The sequence below is a fragment of the Pan troglodytes genome, chromosome 3, assembly GCF_028858775.2.
Source record: "Pan troglodytes isolate AG18354 chromosome 3, NHGRI_mPanTro3-v2.0_pri, whole genome shotgun sequence".
NCBI classification, from domain to species: domain Eukaryota; kingdom Metazoa; phylum Chordata; class Mammalia; order Primates; family Hominidae; genus Pan; species Pan troglodytes.
Genome location: NC_072401.2, coordinates 111,893,968 through 111,903,324, shown reverse-complemented (window position 1 = coordinate 111,903,324; position 9,357 = coordinate 111,893,968).

Here is a 9,357-nt window from a genome sequence, read left to right as displayed (position 1 = left end):
AACATGATACATTGAGCACCTTGCAAATACTGTTCTTTCTTTGCCACACATCCCTATTCTTGTGCAGATATCTATACCTATAGACACAGATTTTTTTTTTTTTTTTTTTGAGATGGAGTTTCACTCTTGTTGCCCAGGCTGGAATGCAGTAGCGTGATCTCAGCTCACTGCAACTTCCACCTCCTGGGTACAAGTGATTCTCCTGCCTCAGCCTCCCATGTAGCTGGGATTATAGGTGCCTGCCACCACACCCAGCTAATTTTTTTGCATTTTTAGTAGAGAAGGGGCTTCACCATGTTGGCCAGGCTGGTCTCAGACTCCTGACCTCAGGTGATCCACCCGCCTCAGCCTCCCAAAGTGCTGAGATTACAGATGTGAGCCACCATCCCCAGCCTAGATACATATTTTTAATTAATAGGCAATTTTTGGTGCAGTTTTAGATTTACAGAAAAATGAGTGGAAAGTAGAGTTACCATATACATCCCCACCCCCATTTTCCACTATTATTAACATCTTGCATCAGTGTGGTATGTCTGTTACAATTGATGAGCCAATATTAATATATTATTATTAACTAAAGTCCACAGTTTACATTAGGGTTCACTCTTTGCATTGTACCTTCTCTGGGTTTTGACAAATGTATAATGACATGCATCCACTCTGGCAGTATTATACAGAATGATTTCACTGCCCTATGAATCACTTGTGCTCCACCTGTTCGTCCCTTCCTCTCTCCTCTGAACCCCTGGCAACCACTGATCTTTTTGCTGTTTTCATAGTAAAAAGATGCCCAGGCCAGGCATGGAGGCTCATACCTGTAATTCCAACACTTTCAGAGGCTGAGGCAAGGGGATCATTTGAGCCCAGGAGTTTAAGACTAGCCTGGGCAACATGGTGAAACCCCATCTCTACTAATAATACAATTAGCTGGGCGTGGGGATGGCACCTGTGGTCCCAGCTACTCGGAAGGCTGAGTTGGGAGGATTGCTTGACCAGGGAGGTCAAGGCTCACTGAACCATGATCGTGCCACTGCATTCCAGTTTGGGCAACAGAGAAAGACTTGTGTCAAAAAAAAAAATCCAGAATTCTCTTTCTTATCCGGAATGTTACAGTTGTGAGTTGTTCTGTACTACATTGGTTATTCTGTGAACATTTTCATAACTGAGTTATACTTCTGAGTTAAAACCTCCATGATTTTCATAAAGATGTTGGTTGTGAGAATTAAGTGAGAATGTTTTATGCTTAGAGCAACATCTACTTTACAGGCTGGAAGTGGGGATGAAATGTGGTAACATGCTTAAAATACTCAGAACACTTCCTGGAACACAGTCCGTGCTCAACAAATGGTGGCTGGCGTTAGCCTTGGCACAACTGCTGATTTCCCTTCCTCTGTAAAGTCTAATTGTAAGAAAGAAGGTGCTCTTGGACTCAGAAAGGGGAATTTAAAGAGGCAGTGGATCAACCATGAAGACCTCCGCCTGTGGAGTCAGGTCATCTGGGTTCAGAACCCTAATTTTACTAGTTACTAGCCACTACTCGGGAAGTTACCTGATCCCCCTTTGAGATGGATTTCCTCCTGTAAATGAGAAGACTAACAATTCCTCTTTAAGCGGTTCTTCTTTCTCAGGCCTGATACTCGGTCTGCACCAAAACAAGATGAAGGCTCTATTATGAAAGGGTTCAAGCCCATGCTGTGGACTGTCCAGGGAAATCCTGACCCCTTTGTGTTCTAAGAGTATGATGGAGGCAAGTTACGTAGTTCTTTCCTTGCCTCTGTTTCTGTTACCAAATAATAGCTTTAATAATCAGAAAAATGGCCGGGCACAGTGGATCACGCCTGTAATCCCAGCACGTTGGGAGGCCAAGGCAGGCGGATCATCTGAGGTCAGGAGTTCGAGACCAGCCTGGCCAACGTGGTGAAACCCCATCTCTACTAAAAATACAAAAATTAGCTGGTCGTGGTGACAGGTGCCTGTAATCCCAGCTACTCAGGAGGCTGAGGCAGGAGAATTGTTTGAACCCAGGAGGTGGAGGTTGCAGTGAGCCGAGATCGCGCCATTGCATTCCAGTCTCGGGGACAAGAGCAAAACTCCATCTAAAAAAAAAATCAGAAAAATGGAAAGAATATTCAAGATGGGGAGGTTTGGAGAAATGAGCAATGTATTTTATGACAGAACATTTGGGATGTTTTCCTATTCCTGGAAATCCCTAAACTACTGAATGAGCATCATTGGAATTTATTCTTGGGTAGATACAAAATCAGACCTCTGAAATAATAACCTCTCTGAATTTTTCTCTGCATAAAACAAACAAATGATATATGTCCCACTTAACTCTCAGGGGTTTTTTTTTAGATGATATAGATTATGCCTGTGAATTCAATGTCAATTAAACATTGTCCTAGATGCTATGGGTGAGAAAACCAGTATGAAAAGATTCTTATTCTCCCTTGGCTTCTCCAGAGGAGGGAAGTAAACTCAACAGTAATTACATGCAATGAAGTGTCAGAGGTGCCCTGACGGAGCTTTGTGGATGGCTTGGGCACATATAAGAGCAATTGTCTCCACCTGGGGCTAATGAGAACCAGCTTCCTAGAGGTGGTAACACTCAAACTGATGTGTGAAAGTACTTGGCTTAGGTGATTGGCTCAGGGTGTGGTGTAGTTGGAAATGAACTGAAATCCTGAGGTATCCCAGGCACTTTTGGATGCCATTATCTACCTTTGAACTTGGAGAGACTTGTTGAACAGCTGGAGATCAGAATTTCGTTAAGTACTAAGGCCTGGTGATAAAATTTGTATCACTTTGCTTAGTTGATGAAATTTTGTCATTTCATTCAGTGTTTATTTTTAAATTTAGTTATATATAGAGAGAGAGAGATAGAGATAGAGATGAGAGAGAGAGAGAGAGACCAGAGGCTGGTCTCAAATTCCTGGCCTCAAGTGATCCTCCTGCCTTGGCCTCCCAAAGTACTGGGATTACAGGCATGAGTCACCACACCTGGCTGGTTATTCAGTGTTTATTAAAGCATATTTATTTCATCCACTCATAAATGTAGAAGGACTGATAGAATGAGAAAATTATTTTTTAACCTCCAATGTAAAACTTGATTTGAGTCATTAGAAGTAGATACTTAGGGCTGCGTGCAGTGACTCACGCCTGTAATCCCAGTGCTTTGGCAAGCCAAAAAGAGAAGATCACTTGAGCCCAGGAGTTTGAGGCTGCAGAGAGCTATGATGTGCCACTGCACTCCAGCCTGGGCAACAGAGTGAAACACTGTCTCAAAAAATATATGTATGTATGTATAGATAGATAGACAGATAGATGCTTAAATCATTAGGTCAAAAGTTCTGGGGGAACAGAATACTCTTACAGTTTTAAGGTATCAACCCACAGATAACGTATTACTTGCAAAGGGATGAAATACATCTTTATAATAGAGAGTTCGCCATATTATCCAAGTGGTTGAGCTTGACGCTGCTGCTAGTGGAATAGCCTGATGTCCTGCCTCCTGAACTTATGCAGTGGGAGGGAAATAGCATCACCTACAAGGTGTTCTTGCTAGAAATGTTCAACTTGAGCCTAACCACAAGGAAAAAAATTCTGAATATGGGGTGTTCTGCAGGTCTCTTCAAATACTTTAATATTATAAACCAGGGAAGCAATTGTACAAATCAAAATATGAGGAGCCTGAACATATACAGCAGCTAAGTGCAATATATCAACCTTGATTGGATCCTTGATTGAAAAATAAATCTAACAATAAGGGACATAATAGAACAATCGAGGATATTTAGGTATGGACTGCGTGTTGGATGTTGCTATTGAAGTAATGATGGTTTTTTTTGTTGTTGTTGTTGTTGTTTTTTGAGACAGAGTTTCACTCTTGTTGCCCCGGCTGGAGTGCAATGGCGCAATCTCGGCTCACCATAACCTCTGCCTCCCGGGTTCAACTGATTCTCCTGCCTCAGCCTCCCGAGTAGCTGGGATTACAGGCATGTGCCACCATGCCCGGCTATATAATGATGATTTTCTAAGGTGTGGTACTGGTATTGTAGTTCTGTAGAAGAATGTCCTGTTCTTGAGAGCTGAAGTACTTAGGAATGAAGTGTCCTGATGTCTGCAGCCTAATTTTTGGATGGTTGAGAAAAGGGAATTTCTGTGTATATGTCCGTGTGTGTGTGTGTGTGTGCGCGCGCGTGTGTGTGTGCGCATATGGAGAGAGAGCGAGGGGATTGGAGGAAATAGGGGAAGAGATATCAGGTATGGCATAAAAGTTACTGCTTAATGAATCCAGGTGAGGTTATAGAAATATGTCTTATTTTGTTCTTTGACATTTTTCAATGACAAAAAATGCACTTCTTAAAATACGGTTTAAAAATGGTCCTAATATTATATTTTGCTTATTAATATATATAAATTTATCTAAGTACACATATAGGCATACAGTATCTACCAATACAAATAATTTGCTTTCTATATTTTTAATGCAAAGGAAAATTTACCTTATAGTCTTGTTAAAATAATATCCAATATTAGAATAGCACATTGCTCGGTACATAGTTATGCTCAGCCAATTCTTGTAAGACACACCCAGTGCCAATAAGCTTTTTTCAAAACAACTGTGTAACCTTCTCTTTCCCCAATAAATTCTAATCTTTTCTTGTTTTTCAGACATACCAAAGGCCACCCTGGTATGTAGGTATGTACCAGATGGCAATCCTTCTTCTTCTTTTTTTTTTTAATCTCAGCTCACTGCAACCTCCACCTCCCAGGTTCAAGAGATTCTCCTGCCTCAACCTCCCAAGTAGCTGGGATTACAGGTGCCCGCCACCACACCCAACTAATTTTTGTATTTTTAGTAGAGACAGGATTACATCATGTTGGCCAGGCTGGTCTCGAACTCCTGACCTCAGGTGATCTGCCCGCCTTGGCCTCCCAAAGTGCTGGGATTACAGGCATGAGAAACCATGCCCGGCCAATCCTTCTTATATATAATTCCCAAATAAAACCTTTTTACCTTAAGATTCATCTCTCCATTTTTTATGTTGACAATTGACTAATGGATAGTTACTAAAATCTTTGGACTAAGTTTCAGGATGAATACATAGCTAAGATAATTGGGTAGTTGGTGTAAATGAATGAGGTAGAAGTACAAGGAGATTGGTTGAGGCAATAAAGAGAATGGGGCTGGTATCCATGAGGGCGTAGGTTCCTTCAGGTGTTGTTGGAAATCTAGAGCATGTGAAAGCCCCATTAACATGTCTTTCTGGAAATCATATAGAGAGAATATTGCTGCACTCATCCTTCAGAGCTACCTACTTTATATAATCCAAAATGCTAGTGTGCTTCTAGGCATTGTGCTATTTTGGAGAATTACAGAGATGTCCTCTATCTGCTTTATGTGGGTCCCAGCAAAACAAGATGTCACATTGAAATAAGGCAATTTAAGAAAAGTAGTTAATAAAGGGATGATATACAAAGGCATGGACAGCATGTGGAAAAATTACTAGGAAGAGCACATGTATTAGTCCATTCTCACACTGCTATAAAGAACTACCTGAGACTAGGTAATTTATAAAGAAAAGAAGTTTAATTGGCTCACAGTTCTGCAGGCTGTATAGGAAGCATGGCTAGGGAAGCCTCAGGAAACTTAAAATCACGGTGGAAGGCAAAGGGGAAGCCAGCATGTTCTGCATGGCTGGAGCAGGAGGAAGGGAAAGCAAAGGCGGAAATGCTACACACTTTTTTGTTTGTTTGTTTGTTTGCTTATTTGTTTGTTTTCAGATGGAGTCTTGCTCTATTACCAGGCTGGAGTGCAGTAGTGCTATCTCGGCTCACTGCAACCTCTGCCTCCTGGGTTCAAGTGATTCTCCTGCCTCAGCCTCCCGAGTAGCTGGGACTACAGGCATGTGCCACCACACTCAGCTAATTTTTGTATTTTTAGTAGAGACAGGATTTCACCATGTTGGCCAGGATGGTCTCGATCTCTTGACCTCGTGATCCACCCGCCTCAGCCTCCCAAAGTGCTGGGATTACAGGTGTGAGCCACCGTGCCTGGCCCGCTACACACTTTTAAACAACCAGATCTCATGCAAACTTACTCACTGTCACAAGAATAGCAAGGGGGAAATCCACCCCCATGATCCAATCACCTCCCACCAGACCTCTCCTTCAATAATGGGGATCACAAATCCACACGAGAGTTGGGGGGGACACAGAGACAAACCACATCAGCGCAACACCACAGTGCTGGTAGCAGCAGGACTCTGCTATTCATCAAAGGCTGAAAGGGAGAGAAGAGGGAACAGCTGGAGAAATTTTAAAGGAAAAAGGGCTGTGTAGACAGAGCCACCTACCTGGCATTGTATCTTTAGTTTATGGGTCCAGCTTTTCCCTGTGACTCCAAAAAGAGGGACCCAAGGAAATAAGTGCTACAACTTTACTGTCTTTCTTCCTGCTGATCTCCTGCCAGTGGTCCCCTTGTACTATGCCCATCTGGAAGCAATGACATAGCCCCTACAGATGGGCCTCCCAGGGCACAGAGCAGGTGAAGAAGGGTAGAGACTGGATTGGAGAGGCGCTTGAAAGATCTGTACACTGTGAGACTCTGGATGGGGTATGGAAATTCTCCCTTATTCTGTTTTTCTACCCTATTTTGGAGATAATAGCACTTTTCAGTATCTTCATGACTTCTTGGAATGACTTAACAAGGTTTGTTTTGTTGACCAGATCTTACTGATTAACATATAGTGCCTCTATAAAGGCACTATAAAATTGTTCCAAAGAACCTTCTTCAGAGTAGAATGAAATAATTATAAGAGACCAAAAGCCACTGAACTAGGATGAACCAGTAGGTCAGTAGTGATCAACTGGCTGTTCTTGAACCCTTACGGGATCAGTCTCTAAGCTGGCTGTGTTCTCTAAGTTGGCTCACTCCCTTCCCCACAGTGCTGGGGAAATCTTGCCAGGAAGATGGTATGGCAGGCAGTTGCCTGAATTAGGCTCCAGTTCAGTCAAGATCCCCTTGTGGGTGACTTTGTCAATGAACCCCATTCTCTTTATCCCCAGTCCTAGGATTAGGAAAGAACGTAAGTTCCAGAAAAATCAAAATGAGCTCCTCAGCAGGAAAGGCTGGCAGATGCCTGGGCAGATGGATCAAGATATCTTATAGCAGTCAGATAAAAGGTGAATTATTTTAAGCCAAATGGCCATGTAGTCCATGGGAAAAAGAGGCAGAGCTGCAAACAGTGACACCTCCTGCCAAGAATGACTAAGCAGGGAACAAATTATGAAGGCACCTACTGTGAGTCACACTGCCAACTCCACAGCCTTGTGTGGGCACCTGCATAATCAGCAGGAACTTTTGAATATGGTAGATAATGACATCAATTTATGGAGGACAAGATACACAACAATACAAAATCCACCAATAGAAATGTGCAATCTGTTTTGGCAGAAATCTTATCTTACATTTTAATCTGACCCTTACATCAAAAGAACTGAGGTAATCAGTGCATTAGTAATAATGCATGCTAGAAATACCTGAAATAGAATAACAAAGCATATGATAGAATGGAAATGCATCTATATTTGTTTTGCTCTGTATAATTCTATATTGTTTGAATCTTTCAATGAAAATTTCATGTATCATTCACGTAATTAAAAAGAAATGTTTCTACATCTCTACAGACACTATGCAGAATGTACAGAATGTAGTGGTTCTTCATTCTGATTGTGCATCAGAATCACCTTGGTTAAAATGTGAAATTCTAGAAGCCTGGATATCACCTCAGTCCTAAAGAATAAGAATCTCCTGCATGGAAGTTTTTGTTTGGTTTGTACTGCTCCACAAGCAATTCTGACACACGGAGAGATTGAGGACCACCAGGGACATGGTTTCATGTTCTTATTTTGGATTGGACTATTTGCCGTGGTTTTGCATCATTATGTTGCTGACCTGTGGCCCACACATACTCAGATCCTGGCCCCACTGCTTATCTCCTGGGAAACTTCATATACACAAGTTAATGTCTTCAAGTCTGTTACCTCATTTCTAAAATCAGGGTAATAGCAAGACTGATCTCATCACGATATCATGAGAATCGGGCAATATGACACAATCAGAACATTTAGTACAGAATGTGGCCCCTGGTACACACTCAATAAAGATTAATATTATTTAGCTATATAGTCATCCACATTCTGGTATTTATATATTTATAACAAAATAATTATACAGATGTGCCTTGACTTACAGTGGGGTTACATCCCAATAAACCCATTGCAAATAAAAAACTATTGTAAGTTGAAAATGCATTTAATACCCTGATAAACTCACTGGAAAGTAAAAAACGTGTAAGTTGAGGACTATTTTCAGTTGTATGGACATATTTCATTATGATGATATGCTCCACATTGCATTTTGCAGATTCAGAGGTTCGGGGATTTTTTTCACACATTTTCATATCCATTAACTAAAAAGCAATGCTTGTGATGAAGAAGTCACATTACTGAAATTATAAAATGAGAATAAAACATATTGTCCAACTTTATATTAGAATTCACTTTAAATAGTGGCAGTTTCTTTGGCACAAATCAGTGATTCAGTTTATAAAGCCCCAATGAATAGAAAACCTCATATGACGAAAGTTTTCTGGTTTTTTGTTTGTTTGTTTGTTTTTTGAGATGGAGTCTCGCTCTGTCACCGAGGCTGGTGTGCAATGGGGCAATCTCGGCTTGCTGCAAGCTCTGCCTCCTGGGTTGAAGCAATTCTCCCATCTCAGCCTCCCAAGTAGCTGGGACTACAGGCGTGCACCACCACGCCTAGCTAATTTTTGTATTTTTAGTAGAGATGGGGTTTCACCATGGTGGCCAGATTGCTCTCGAACTCCTGACCTCAAGAGATCCACCTGTCTCAGCCTCTCAAAGTGCTGGGATTACAGGCATGAGCCACCGCGTCTGGCCAAAAGTTTTCTGCTTTAAGATTACAGCCGAAGTAGGAATTGTTTGATTACCTGTTTTGAGTTGCTTTGTTTCTGAAGGACTTCAAATCCAGTATGATTGAAAAAGCTGACTAGGGAATTAACTAGGACTACCTTACGTTAAATTCTAGCTTTGACAAGTATTCACTGTGTAATATTAGGCAAGTTATTTAACCTCTCTGGGCCTCAGGTTCTCATTTGTAAAATGGTGATAATAGTACCTACCTCGGCAGGGCATGGTGGCTCATGCCTGTAATCCCAGCATTTTGGGAGGCCGAAGCAGGTGGATCACCTGAGATCGGGAGTTGGAGACCAGCCTGAACAACATGGAGAAACCCCGTCTCTACTAAAAATACAAAATTAGCCAGGCATG